The sequence below is a fragment of the Gallus gallus genome, chromosome 1 (assembly GCF_016699485.2).
Source record: "Gallus gallus isolate bGalGal1 chromosome 1, bGalGal1.mat.broiler.GRCg7b, whole genome shotgun sequence".
Lineage (NCBI taxonomy): Eukaryota > Metazoa > Chordata > Aves > Galliformes > Phasianidae > Gallus > Gallus gallus.
Window position 1 is genome coordinate 110,667,419 of NC_052532.1, and position 13,991 is coordinate 110,681,409.

At 38.0% G+C, this 13,991-nt stretch overlaps 1 protein-coding gene across 6 annotated transcripts in view; it reads left to right on the forward strand.

Annotated features, from left to right (window-relative positions):
• Positions 1–13,991, forward strand: part of LOC107055472 (translation initiation factor IF-2-like) — a 101,914-nt gene that overhangs the window by 17,500 nt on the left and 70,423 nt on the right. The window contains exon 4 of one of the 6 annotated variants that reach the window (XR_006932564.1): positions 1,118–9,584. The exons of the other annotated variants lie outside the window; for them this stretch is intronic. The gene's annotated coding sequence lies outside the window, so the exon portion shown is untranslated. Of the gene's footprint in view, positions 1–1,117; positions 9,585–13,991 lie in introns of those variants that run through there. 6 annotated transcript variants of the gene reach the window in all.

A 13,991-nucleotide genomic window follows, 5' to 3' on the forward strand; every position in this document is an offset into this window, starting at 1 on the left:
TAGCTATGCAAAGTCCTAGAAGAGCTGTCTCACAAATTTGGGGGGAGATGCAGACAGCATTTCTTCCCATACTATGTGAGATGAAATGTTGCCCTTTGCATGAATAAAGTTGCAATTATTGATCTGTTTTGGACAGTTGACAAGTGGAGATCATCAGAGAGCTGCTCACCTCACATTTAAAACACTTCAGTCCCTTATGTTTTGGAACAATGGTTAACTTTGGTAGCTACTAAGAAAGCTTGGTGTCTGGAGGTTCCCTTTAATAGGCTGTTCTCCCAGAAACTGGACTATAGTGCTTCAGATTAAAGACTCTTTTCACACAAGTCTCTTACTCTGTGTCCTTGTCCAATGTCCTGAGGCTAGAGCTGCTCAGCTTCTGAGGTCTATACGGGGCTTGACAGAGCTTCTCATGTGATCCTCTTTCCCAAAAGCTTCTTTAAGGCAAGCTGTGGAGGTAGCAGCCTGTTACTCCTCCAGTTTTCCTGGCAGCACCTTTGTTGTCACTCTGCAAATTGTTCCCTGGGAAACACCATGCCTGCATATGGGTAGTGGTCACCAGAATAATCTGTTTTGTGTGGTTCCATTCTTTATTCATGTGTGAGTTTTTGCTGGGAATCACCGAAGCTGTCTATAAGTGGTGTGTATTACTAAAGCAATAACTGCTCTTTCATTGTGGTTGTCTTCTCAGAGAGGAGATGATAATACAAGCTGTTGTGTAATGTATCTTTAAGAAGTATGATGCTTGTAGGGAACATGCAGGATTTTTGTAGATTATGTTGTGCTCATGTGGGTTTTGTGTCTCTGAGATGTGCAGCCTCCATGTACTAATGGAGGGTGACATTTTTTGGCTCTGACAGGACAAACACAGGCTGAGGCATCATGATGTTTGGCAGCACCACATCACTACAATTATTTTGAGTGTGGGGTGGAGTTTTGGGGTGGGGGAGTTGTTAGTGCTCCTCAACTACACCAGTTTGCTAGATATTCATGAGCACAAGTTCTTAAGAAAGTGTTGAATGCTGAAGAATCGAGTCAGGGTGGGAATAGTGGGACCGTATCATCTGTCCCTCTAGAGTATCAAATTGCTTACCCTAGAAAACTACTTTCTGTTTGACAGGGGAGTTGAAAAACCACACACCTGCTTCATTTGTGCTTCATATTGGCTCTTTGGAGAGAGGGAGCAGAGATGCAAAGCAAAAGAATGGTCTTGTCATGGGGAGCCAGGAAAGGGCAAAGACAAATGAACAGCAGCGTCCATTGCACAGAGTGTATTCAGACAAGATGGCATGGAATGGCACTGAACAAGGCACAGGACCTTACAGTTTGGTATTATTTGGAATTGCAATACTGCTTTCATGGTATAATGGATATTCTTGTGCTGCATAGTCTATTGTTGTGTATGCAGAAGGCCAAGTCATGTGCAGTAAAAGAGGAGCAGTTGTATTTCTTTGCAAAGGCTGCATAGAGTTGAGTTTTTGAGACTCAAAGGTGCAGCATACTAAAAATCAAAACTAAAAATAGAGTGGGAGTATGAAATCTCAGGCATTGTTGTGACTGAGGTGAGGTCTATCTACAAGAGTGTTCAGACCTCTGAAAGCAGAAAAACAGAAGAAAATGAAAGGGTGCTCCAGGTAAAATTCTGTAGACAGTTCTTATGTGTTTAAAAACAGTAAAAAATGTGATATTTTCCTGGAGGGGAAAAGAAAAAAAAAGAAAATCTCTTTCAGAGCTGTGTGTTTATATTCATAAAAATGGGGATCACGCTGTTGTATATATTGTGAAAAATAGGGTAGCAATGTAGATTAAGACTGCTATTCCAAAATTTTTGTTTTCTTTTTTGTGTTCCCTGATATGCGCTAAAAATATGTTCAATATCTTAACATCTGCATTGTTATGAAAAAATGGCATGTCTTTCTTTTTGTTTTCAGTTGTGTTGTTCTTGCATTACATTTTGTTCCATGCTCTCTCTTCTTTTGGGATGTGAAGTCATTTTCTTTTGTCATTAGTAGATGTAATCAACTTAACTCCAAAACTGCACTATGCACCACTTGGAAGAGGTTGTTTCTTCTATTCTGCCTCAAAAAACTCACATTGTATGTTGTGAATATGGAGTTGCTTGTGGAAGTGTCTCCTGATTGGCAGAGAGGGGCAGTAGGTAAAGGGAGCTAAGCCTATCCCATTTAAAAAAACATGTGAGGTTGAAGAAAGACAGAGTGAGAGTACTTTGCATACTATTGTGTGTTAGCGTGTTTAATCATAAATGCACCAGTACATCCCATTGATTTCAACTGGAGCATGAGAAGCATGGGTAAGGCCATGCCCTTGGCAGGCTTCTGAGCACCATGCAGCAGAAGGTGAGTGAGTGAAGATGGGCTGTAGTTCTGATGCATGTGTCATGTAGAGGAAGCAAAACAGGCAAGAAATAAGGTCAGACTTGCTGTAATGACAAGAAAGGGAAAAGTTAAGATGGACTAACAGTGAGGCCAAGATGACTGGTGAGGGGTCAAGTAGGTGAGGGCTAGCTTGGGGAGGTCATTAGCTGTTTGATGTTGCTGCTTTCCAGTACGCTGACTGTAACACTAGATTCCTTGATTCCTCTTTCTCACCTAGTTGGTGCACTGGAAAAGGTCTACCCCACAAACTGTTGCTACTCAATTGTCTCAAGAAGCAGAGCTGAATGTTAATGCTCTGACTCTGTCCCTCAGTTGTGCAGTTGTCAATATGTTGCCACAAAAATAAATTTGACTGTCTTGTTTGGTTATTTTCTTTCCTTGAAAACTGAAGAAATTCTGCAGGTACAGAAAGCACTTCAAAAAAATGTTAAGGGGGCAGAACCAGGCAACCAGCACTGAGAAGTGCTAAAATTGAGGTTGCAGCTCTGCTTTCTTGGAAGTATGTGTTAGTGCAAAATCTTATATCAAATGGTAAGTTTTGTTGTTTTCCCAGAATAAACATGCCTGCGGTAAAATGGTGGTGTTATGGTATGAGTAGGAGATATGTAGGACAGGAGATTATCACAGATATTCCTGAGCTTGGGCAAAACTGCCAAAGTCATTCAGCTGTCCCAGGCAACCCTCTTCTCTCAGAGGTTTCCACTGGCTGCCTCCATCTGCAGCTCCCTTCCTCTGGGCAGCAGCACTCATGACAGCAACAGCCTCTGGGGCTATGTATGTTTGGTGCCATCCCTTAAAAAAACGCTGGAAGTAGGGATTTCCCTGATTTATACCCTTTTTGTAAGCTAGCAGCATGGCGATGGTTCCTGTCTTCATACAAACTTCCTATGTGTTTCAGAGGAGGTGCTGGGCTATGCGGACAGCCTTCATTTATCTAATGGTGCATGCACTGTGCTTTGGGAACACCTCATCTCTAAATTTCTTCTTGTCACAAGAGTGGGAAGGTGTGAAATGACATAGGGCATTGGACAAGGACAAAGGAGGGTCTCATGGCTAAGACATCAGGTGGTACAAAAGAGAACTGAGTTCTGTCACTGCTGCCTGCACCACAGTTTTCTTTTATGAAGCTATTATTTCTGTGACCAACTACCAAAATGCTGGTTTATGTCTTATTTTTCAGATTTCCAAATCAACTCCAGCAGTCACGTGGTCCTTCAAAGCCAGTTTTAGTTGATGAGCAGTAAGAAATTCAGTGTAAGTCACAACCCTTTCTAGAGAGTAATAGGCAGTGAAACTGAACTATTGAATAGGTGACACGAGAGTGGAAAAATCAGGCAGCTTGAGGTCTGGAATGGTTCTGTATTTGAATTGCTCCTTTCCCCACCCACCCCCCAAACAATTCATATTCTCCAAAGAGCCATGTGCTTAAATAGAAGTGTTTGAAACCAAAAAGACAATAGATACATCAGTTAATCTATAGTTCTCGTCTATATTAAGTTACTTCTAAATGGTAGTAAAGGCTCAATTTAGCTGAGCACTTAGTAAGGCATCTAGCTGCATATTTGAATTGAGGCCAGGATTGATAAACTCGGATACTGTGTGATAATACATTCTAACATGAACGTTGAATCTACAGTGGTTAATGTGTATGTCCAAAGATGACTGTGTCTTGCTTCTACTTAGATTTGTTTTTTGATTCTTTTGAAGCTAATTTATATGTGATACTGGGTAAGAGACAGTTCACACATTCCCAGGAAAAAAAAAAAAAAGAAAAAAGAAAAAAGAAAAAGGGATACAAACAATTTATTTATTTTGAAAAGAATGAATTTATAAGCAGAGAATATTCTCTAATTTCCCCAAATACCTGAGATATGTCACAGAACTCAAGTTTGTTTTGGTTCCTTTGACACCTTTTTGTTCAGTGGTTAGTGAATCATTTGCTGTCTGCATGCAAGATCCAGTTGCAGCAGACTGGAGAGAGTCTTCTGAGACCTCAGAAACCTGCAAAGGAAAGAATTCCTTTGAGTAGACTAGCACCAAAACAATACTCATTTTTAACTTGTGGGGAAGCATTTAAATTGTGTCTTAAGTGTCACTGTAATGAGGTCTTTACCTCATTACTATTTGGCAGTTTCAAAATAAAACACAGAGATTTTAAAGATAAGATGTTCATGACTTCCAAAAGACAGTACACCTCAGGGCAGTTATCCTCTACAAAAAGAGGATAAACTTGAAATTTCACAAAAGCAAAACCATGAATAAAGGACATGAAATGGAAGCAATGTAAGGAATAAAGAGTGTAATTAAGGATTTATCTATAGAACAGGCAGAAGATGTACATAAAATAGTAACAAAATTTTTTTGAAATTTTGCTAAATACGTGTGAGCCTGAGCTATCCTGAAGAGAAAGAAAATAGTGAAACACATTGCTATCACTTGACTTTCCAGTAGAAAAATATTTGTTTCCTTTTTTATTTTGCCATTGAATTAGTGTGAAGGTTTTTTAAGTTATTTCATTGTGGCTTGGCTAAAGCACGTTTTCCTTAGGTTATGGACTAAATTATAATTTCAAAAATTAAAATTAATATCAGTGGCATCATTCCCTCTAAGTTTCTTATGTAAATCGGATGAAGACTCAGCAGAATGCTGTGCTTTTCTGCATGACGATGGTGACTTCTAGAATACAGCGTCTCCAGGATATGAGAAAACCAAAGTGTGTACATACAAAACAAAACAGCTTTTATAGCAAGGAAGAATATATTTGATTATTTCAGAATAAAACATAAATGGACTTGTTAACAAACTGACAAAGTCAATGCTTTTGCAAAGTTCATGGTGAGGTAGAGTTGGGTTTTGTTCTGTATTCTCATAAAACTTAGCAAAGAAAGTAGTAGTTGGTTTTGACGGTACTCACAGTCAACATTAAAAATACAGTTTGAATTATAATTTAGTAAATATATTACTGTTGGTTTGGGTAAAAAGGACATGAAGTTGTCTCCATTTTGCTTATGATTTGTGATTTTCAGCTGAAAGATTCTTTGTGAAAATCCTTCCATAAATAGAGCGTAATTGTTGATAAATTACAACATAGTATTTTACTGCACAGTGATAGAGCACTTTTCTACTCCGATAGTTAGGACAACCTCGATTTTGAGGCTTTCTAGAGACAAAATTACCACTTCTTTTCTGTATTTCTTCTGTTCGTTTGGTGATCATGGCTAAATCATGGGAAACAGTAGCTTCAATTTTTCCTCTCTTCTTTAAAATGAAGGCTTAACTAAGTACATTTTAAGAAGATTACTTTTAAACGCATATCTCTGCTAGGCAAAATACCAATATGACATAGTATATATATTTTTGTCTTTCTTTTCCTTTCTGTAGCAGTTATTATAGAAGTAATTATATCACCATAATTTCTTTTCTTCTCCAAACTTTTTTGTTGTTGTTGTTCTCTTCATCTATGAATGCTTAACTCCTTGCATTAAAAAACAAAACAAAAATAAATAAGCACACAACAATGAAGTAAAAAAATCCTCATTGAGAATATGATCCAATACTCCCATATTTGCCCATCTCATTAGGGTATATTTCTCTACTGTTTAACACCAGCTGACTGGTAATTGTAGAAAAAATTGCATGTTTATGGATAGCTGATGCATCATTTAGCTAGGATATGCCTTAGCCCAATATATTTAAAACATTAGGCATGGAATAGTAATCTGTACATTTACCTCTCCTTCTGGAATAATCTTTTTATAAAAATTGTTTTTCACTGTTGTTTTCTTTTGTAACTTTTCAGACTCAGAAAAACCTAGGTAGCTGCTGCTGACTTAATGAATAACCTTATTGCTTATTTATTAGGGTTTTTAGTCAGCTTTTACTAATTATATTATACCATGTGAGTATTTGTTTGATATATATATATATGTCTCATTTTCCACATATAATTCAGTGTTTTATATACACACGTGTCTCATGTTTATGTACATGTATCTATGTACACATGCACAAATAATCCCCCATTTATATATGGAGAGGGAGAGATACACACATATCGGAAACATATAGGAGGTGTATATATACTTACCCCGTATCCTGTGGTTGATTCCATCCATTGTCACTGTAACAAAATGCTCCTCTCACAGTAGGTGATCTGTAACTGTCCTTGACATGCATATGTATTTATTCCTGTGGAACTACCCCTGCAGAGAACATACTGAGAGAATATTGCTGGGTGATTCGTATCAACAAATAGGGAGTGGGGGTAAAATTGTGACATAGATACCAATGACAAAAGCCATATTGACTCTAGTGGGATGAGAATGTAGGTGGAGAGAGAATGAGCAATAATACATTAATATATTTATAATCTGCTGTTGCCTCCAAGTGTGCTTTCTTCTGCATCACTGATATTGACCTTCTGTACTTTACTATTCAGCTTATGAAAACTAATTCAATTAGTATCAAAGCACAGGTAAATCTCAAAGCATACTAGTACTCTTGTTGTAATTATTGTGTGTCAAATTAAATTGCTGTTAGAAAGACATTCAACTGAATTGATCTCCATTAGCTTAAGTGGTTGTGTGAGTTTGTTGTCATATGGGGAAAAAAAAATCTCTTCAGTTGTAGATTCTACAGTAAAGTAGTGATCAAAAAGAGTATTGATAATCCACTGAAAGCTGGGATGTTAATGGTGTTACAGGATGAAGAGTAGTGAAATAAAATGATGAGTCTAAGGCTGTATGACTTGAACTTCTAATGTGCTTTCTTCTGCAAAGAACTGAACATGTAAATCATGCTAGTATGACTGCTTATGAACATGATTATCATCAGCCATACATAGCACAGTCATCAAATCCTGTGCATATCTGGTTTTCTATGGGCTATATGAGTTCTTAGATGTAAAAATTAAAGAGTATGACGAAGGTCTTGCAGAACCTGTGTTGTTTGTGATGCCAAAGCTCAGCTAGTCAAGCATAGAAGGTATGGCTGATATTCCTGTACATGGTTTCAGTTAAGACTGGGATAGATTTGAAGTGTGAACGTTCAGTGAATAATAGCAAAGTGTTGTAAAGCTGCTCATTGTTTTTTCTCAAAGGACAAACTGGTGCATTGCTCTGTGGAAAATAATAAGGGCATAAGATAGATGTTGATATTCCAGATGATAGTGTTTGTGACATGAGAATATCACATACAGTAGTTACAATTGAAATACAATTTATTCAGACCACATGTATTAATTTTGTTTTGAAAATGTACGGCTGAGTACTTGATAGTTTAGATACAATAATTTTACGAAGAGTTGCCAAGAAGAAGTTGACAGTTTGGAACAAGGATTGCTGTGGTTGCTACGTTCAGAAGCCTAGAACAAGCCAGCAGGAAATAATACCAGGGTGGGAAAGTATTGCTATGGTTACCGAGTATTTTCTTTAAAGGAGAGGTGGATAGCGCAGCAAGAATCGCTGAAACTTAGGTAATACTGTATTATATAGAAAGCAAAAAGACTGAAAGATAATAATTGTCTTGTGGTCTTAATGGCATTTTGTTAGTTTCCAGCAAAGAAGGATTTAATTACCATAGGAATAATTTGTGGAAGCTTTGTTACGAAAATACCCTTAGCTTTTATTTTTTTTAAAGTGGAATGCCAGCACAATATCTTGCATATTTTGGCTCCATCTCTTTGTTTTTAAAACAAAAAGACCTTTTTCTTCTGGTGAAGTCGATTGAGAGTTCTTTTAAAAAGAATAAAAGTGTAATTATACCAAAATAATTTAATTCATGTAAACTCTTGACAGCTTTTCAGTATACTAAAAAACTGTAATATAACTGCCTTTTGCAAAACTACGTGTAATACAAATTGATTGCAAAATACAGTAAGAATTGTAATATATAATAAAAATCTGCTTGAAGGAGTGCTGTAAATATGAACTGTAAAAGTCATCTAGCAGGCATCCTTTTTTTATAGTAGACACCCTATAGTACTTAATTGCAATTAGCTCTCTGTGCTTTATCCTGAAAAGAAAGAAGCAGAAAACCACAACAAAGCTCAGCGTTCCCATTTCAATCTTGGAGAAGACCCTCTCCTTTCCCTCTGATGTTTATAAAAAGAGGTACAGTCTGATGCATCCGGACTGTGTGCACTGAACTGTGCCCAGTACACTCTGCCCCATCATCTGAATCTCAGCCTCAGAGGGCAGCCTGGTTTAACTGCGTTTGTAGGCCCACCATTTCGGTTCACCTGAATACGTCTGATGGGACTGCACATATAAGACGAAACTCATGAGCTACACAATGGCACCGAAGGTCTGCACCTGACCCTCTGTAGTGTGTCGGTTTAGTTCCTTGTCCATGCTGAAGAGCACGGAGCAGAACTGATCACTGTAGGAGGTAAAGGATGGAAAGAGTGAGGGACAGACTATCTCTGCTCACAGGAGCCTGCTCTCTGTTGGAGCGTAAGTCCATCACACCATACAAATTGACCATGTCACAACTTAACTTTGGGCATGTTTCTTTGAAGGTAAGAAGACGGAGGATTTAAATTGCCGCATGAAAAATGTTCAGCTATTTTTTATTGTTTTCCATAGTTTTAGTGCTCTTTTACCTGTGCTGTGAGATAGGGATATGAAATTTGGAAGTGGGTGGGTACCTGAACATGGAAATCATCTGCAGCATCTAGTAGTGCAGACCCTGGCTACCACAACTGTGAACAACAAACCTTTCTAAAATAATCTTACAGCTTTGTTAGAAAATTCCAGACTTGTATGCAGAGAACACAAAAGATGCGGTGTGAAGTACACAGCAGGGACAGCACGCTTCAGACGGATGCTGTATACTGGAGCTGGAGTTTCTCTGTATAAGGGCAGTGAGACAAAAACTCAGAAGTCTGGGAGAAAGACGTGATATGGAGGAGATGAAGGAGATGCAACTATTATGATGAGATCAACTGAGGAGATGAGATGAGGTCCCTTGGATAGGTAAATGGAAAGTGTAAACAAGAAGTTCCAAGAAAGGAATGGTAACTGGGATTTAGAAACCTGAGGCACTAGAGACTGAAATGGAATGAGTGACAGAAGAAGGTAGGAGAATGTTACAGTGGTGAGAGTCAGTGCTTGGAAGCTTAAGAGTAAATGAAGAACAATTATTCTATGGCAAAAAAAAAAAAAAAAAAAAAAAAAAAAAAAAAAAACCAGCCAAAAACTTCTGAAAGCAGAAACATCAAGATTGAGGAAATGAGTCAAAAGTTGTGTGCAAATCAACTACATTTTTGTGCCATGGAAGAGCCAAATATTTCTGAGCATGGGCTACTGTCTCTTGTTGTTTGCCGCCTGCTTTCTGTAGTTGACCCAATGTCAAAATGATAGCTTAAATAGAAGGGATCGCCTTGCTGCAGTAGTTAGTCCCTCCAAATGATGGAACAAATGATGGTGCAAATAATGGAAGTCCGTAATATGTACTCATGAGGTCTGTGCTGTGATCAGGCCACTTTCCTATGAAAGTGTTCTATATTTTTTCTTATGACTTTAAAAATATACTGAATAAAAGTAGGTTGAATAATAGGGTAATAAATCAGATGCTAAAAAATTACCTACAGTCAGAATTTTGGCAGTGCTATCTTAGTTCATTGTAGTTCTGATTATGTATCTGTGGCAGAGGATCTAGTTACATATTCATATAATATTTATTCCACAAGACTTCTTCCTCCACTCACTAAATCAGGTGGATTTGTAAGGAGATGAATCAAATTTGACAGCCACAGACCTTGAAAGATAAGTGGTGAATGAGGAAAGCTCGGAAAGAAAGGATGACTTAAGAGAAGGGCAATGAAATGCTGCCCAGGAGAGCTGGTTGCAATGCCTGCTTCTGCCATAGCGGTCTGAGAGACATCCTCACCACTACTGAAAAGCTGGTTTCCCTACTTGTTTACGCCCTGTTTTGGGAGTGTTTGACTGCGCTCAGTTACTGGTAGTGCTCAGCAGTCTTTTCCCTTCAGTGAGGTCAGCAGTAGCTGCATTTTGAAGGTCTCTGACTCCTGGCTGGAGACAGCTTGCTCAGAGATGATTTCCTCTGAGCTGAGAGCTTTTGCAGGATCTTGCTGTGAGGAGAGCTGAGGTATTTTTGAATCAGCTGCTGAACTGATGCAATTTACAGTTTTAGCCTGCTAATGTCATCTAGTACTGTTTCTTGTTTTCTTTGCCATAGGTTAAATGTAACCACCGCTAACCGTGTCTATCTAAGCCTTACTCTCTTTACACCACAACTCCCAACGTATGAAATGAAGATCATTCCTCTATTTTTTTTTTTTTTTTGATAGGAAGATGGTACTCATTAATATTATGGATGTCATTTTCACAGTGTACCAACAGTGATTACAAGCCTATGAAGAAGTTTGCCGCTCAGAGTTGGAGTGAAATAGGATACAGCGGTTTATGGCCATGTAGTGAATAGCAGCATAAACCAAAATATCATTTTGCTTGTTGAATGAAAAGCTAATGATCTTGTGTACTGAATGGGATGGACCTGTAAAAGAAAAAGCTCTAGGTTTTGAACCATATCTGAAGACTGTATCTTGCTATGTGAAAACATAAAGAAAGGTGGACTTAAGGCTGCACAAATGTCCTTTAGCTTGGCCTCGTATGCCTTTTGAGTGTTCAGCTTCACACTAAGGCAGTTTTCTGCACATCATACATTTTTAGATGTACCAGTATTTTACAGACTTGTATGCCTATCGCCTCATGAATTATTTAATAAAAACACACACACACACACACACACAAAAAAAACACCACCACCAACAAAAAAAAACAGGAATACAAATGCCAGGATAAATTTTACCTGATTTAGATTGTTTTAAAATGTTCTAAAATGTTAGCACTTGGCAAATCCGTGTGTACCTCCATCTTGATAACAACCTGAAAGACAGATATAGAAAGGAATTGAGGTAATCTCCATGCAAATTGTGGTCTTCAGTCTTATTGTTTAGGTGTAATGAACTTTATATTTGAAGAGTAGCATGAGCAAGTTTTACACTCCACGGGACTGAAAACTCCTTTGCATTCTCCTTGCCCTGTTCTTGTTCTACAACCTTGCTTAAAAGCTGGCTTTCATTCAGTTTGCTAAGGTTCCTCCCTTTCTTTTGTTTTCCTCTGATTCTTAAATTAAACAGGACTTGATTTAGCTAGTGACATGCTATTGAAAAGGTTCGGCTTCTAGCCATGAAAACTGTGAGCAAACTATTTGAATTTTAATTAATGCCTCACATTCGTAGAGGGTAAGGTTTTGAATTAAGCTGTTGAAACTTTTTCGAGGCAAAAATTCATGGCAGTTTCTCCATGACTAGAGAACGTGAAGCGTTAATTTATTTCTTAAAAAAATATTTGTATATATTATGTAACATGTTTTTGTTGTTGTTGTCATTGTATATATATATATATTTAGATACAGCACTGATAAAAGCAGTTGTAGTTCTTGTGCAGAACTAGCCATAAGTTCTTGTGCATACCTAGCCATAAGCTAGGTAGAGCAAGTGTGGAGATGGTGGTGGCTGATTTCTGGTCATCATCAGTCTCTGTTTATGCTTGTAAGTTTTTGATGTTGTGAATAATCCTGGCGAGCTAAAACTGAGAAAGAAAATAGACGAGGAGCCCCTGAAATCTCCCTTTTTCTCTTCTCCCACTGGGAACTACTGCAAACCTTTTCGTTTTGAATATTATCATTGTTTGAGATTCCATCACAAAACACTAGTATGGTAAGAAATACTGAGCAGATGCTCTTGCAAACACATAGGGGACAAATAGTCTTCCTGTTTTTATATACAGGAAACAAACAGTGACTTGCATAGGAACAGTTCAGACATGAGAAAGATATTTTTGTCCTATTTCGTTTGTGTGGTTACCTACAACAAAATGAGATTACTTGCAGGCAAGTGACATAATAGCCATTAAGCCCCAAAGAAGGCTTTGAGGATATCCGTTTATGCCACAATCACAAAACTAGTACCGTGTGTCAAATAGAAGATCAAAATGCCAAGAGCCTGGAGCTCCAGTGTGCCATGATAACACTGCAAAAGAAACATCAGTAATCAGTGACACCATGTTCCTTGATTGACCTTCTTGAGAAAGCAGAATATGTGCCAGTGTACTCATCCTGCTTCTAGTACCTGAGTAGTCAGTTCAGAACTCTGATATCCCTGCGCCTGTCTGAGCCAAATGGTCAAGTTGGTCTTTTTATTTTAGACCTGTTGGTCTGGAGCTGCTTTTTATTGTTTTAAAAAGAGTGTTGATGGTGATGATACTTTTCACCTTTCTTATGTTTAATTAGAAAGGTCATAAATATAGGTAAAGAATGAAAAAACAATTGAACATTTGGAGGACGCTGAGTAAGATGAGAGGAAAATGCAAGCATTGGCAACATAATTATTTTTGTTGGACAGATTCTGTAGAATCTCATTAGTGGTATGAGCTGCAGTTGTAGGACCCTGTCACGTTTTGGCTGATGTGCTTGCCGTGTAAGTATTTGAAGGGTTCTCAATGAACTATGTGCTACAGGAGAAGACACTAGGTTGCCTTGTTAGTTTCCCTGTTTATGTAGTAGTAAGATGGCCTATATATGCCCCTTTTCCGTGTTAAATTATAGTGCCTAGTTTATTGCTCTTGCTTTGGTACAGGAGATGTATCCACTCGAGTGAACACAGAGATTGTGTTCTCCTTTATGATGGAAAGGATTACTGCAGTAAGGAGAAAAGGAGGAAGTTGTTTGGAAATTGGAGCATGGAGCTTGAATGTGCTGTCACTCTTGGCTTCTGTCTTCTGTGGTCTAATTTATTTTTGTTTCACAACACGAAGTGTTGCTTTATACGCACTTATCACACAATGTATTTAAGTACGGGCATGAACAAGAGTCACATTTGTCATTTGGGGTGTTTAGGATGGGATTGTTTAGGATGGGATTGTAAAGGAAATTGTCTAGCTCTTTTGAGGTGCTGTAGCACCCACATAGGTGGTCTGGTGCAGAGCTTGAGCTTTTTGGAATTTGGAGGGCTGCTTGTAGGAAGCCAGGTGACACACAGGGTATTTCAGACAGTAACACAGACTTGTACTGAGGCAACAGAATTGCATCCAAAAAGTCTGAAGAAAATTTATTGTTACAATTTTTCTATCAGTGCAGTTCTTCGTTTTATACCTAGCTTGCCCATTTAGCAGTGAATTGTTTGATAATGAGGCCCAAAAGAAAACATTTTCTACTTCCTTTAACTTCTTCCTATGGCAATTTGACACTTCAGAGACTGCAATATGATGCTGCAAGTTCATCAGAATCAGTTGCTGCTTCTGCTCTGTTTAAAGGCACCACAGAATGATCCTAAAAACGCATATCCTAAGAAAATTGTTACTTTTAAGTATATACAAGTTTTACATTTTTTTTTTCTCCCAAAATCTGAAAAACTGTGATAGTGTCAGACAGTGTCAAGATTATAAAAATGAAGTGTCATGAAAATCTTACCTTTTCTACTCTAAGAAATATCTCTGGTATTTGAGAAGAAGGAAAGAGTGCTGAACCTAGGATTTCCTGTCAAGGAGGGAAAGTAAGCCCTACTTCATGAAG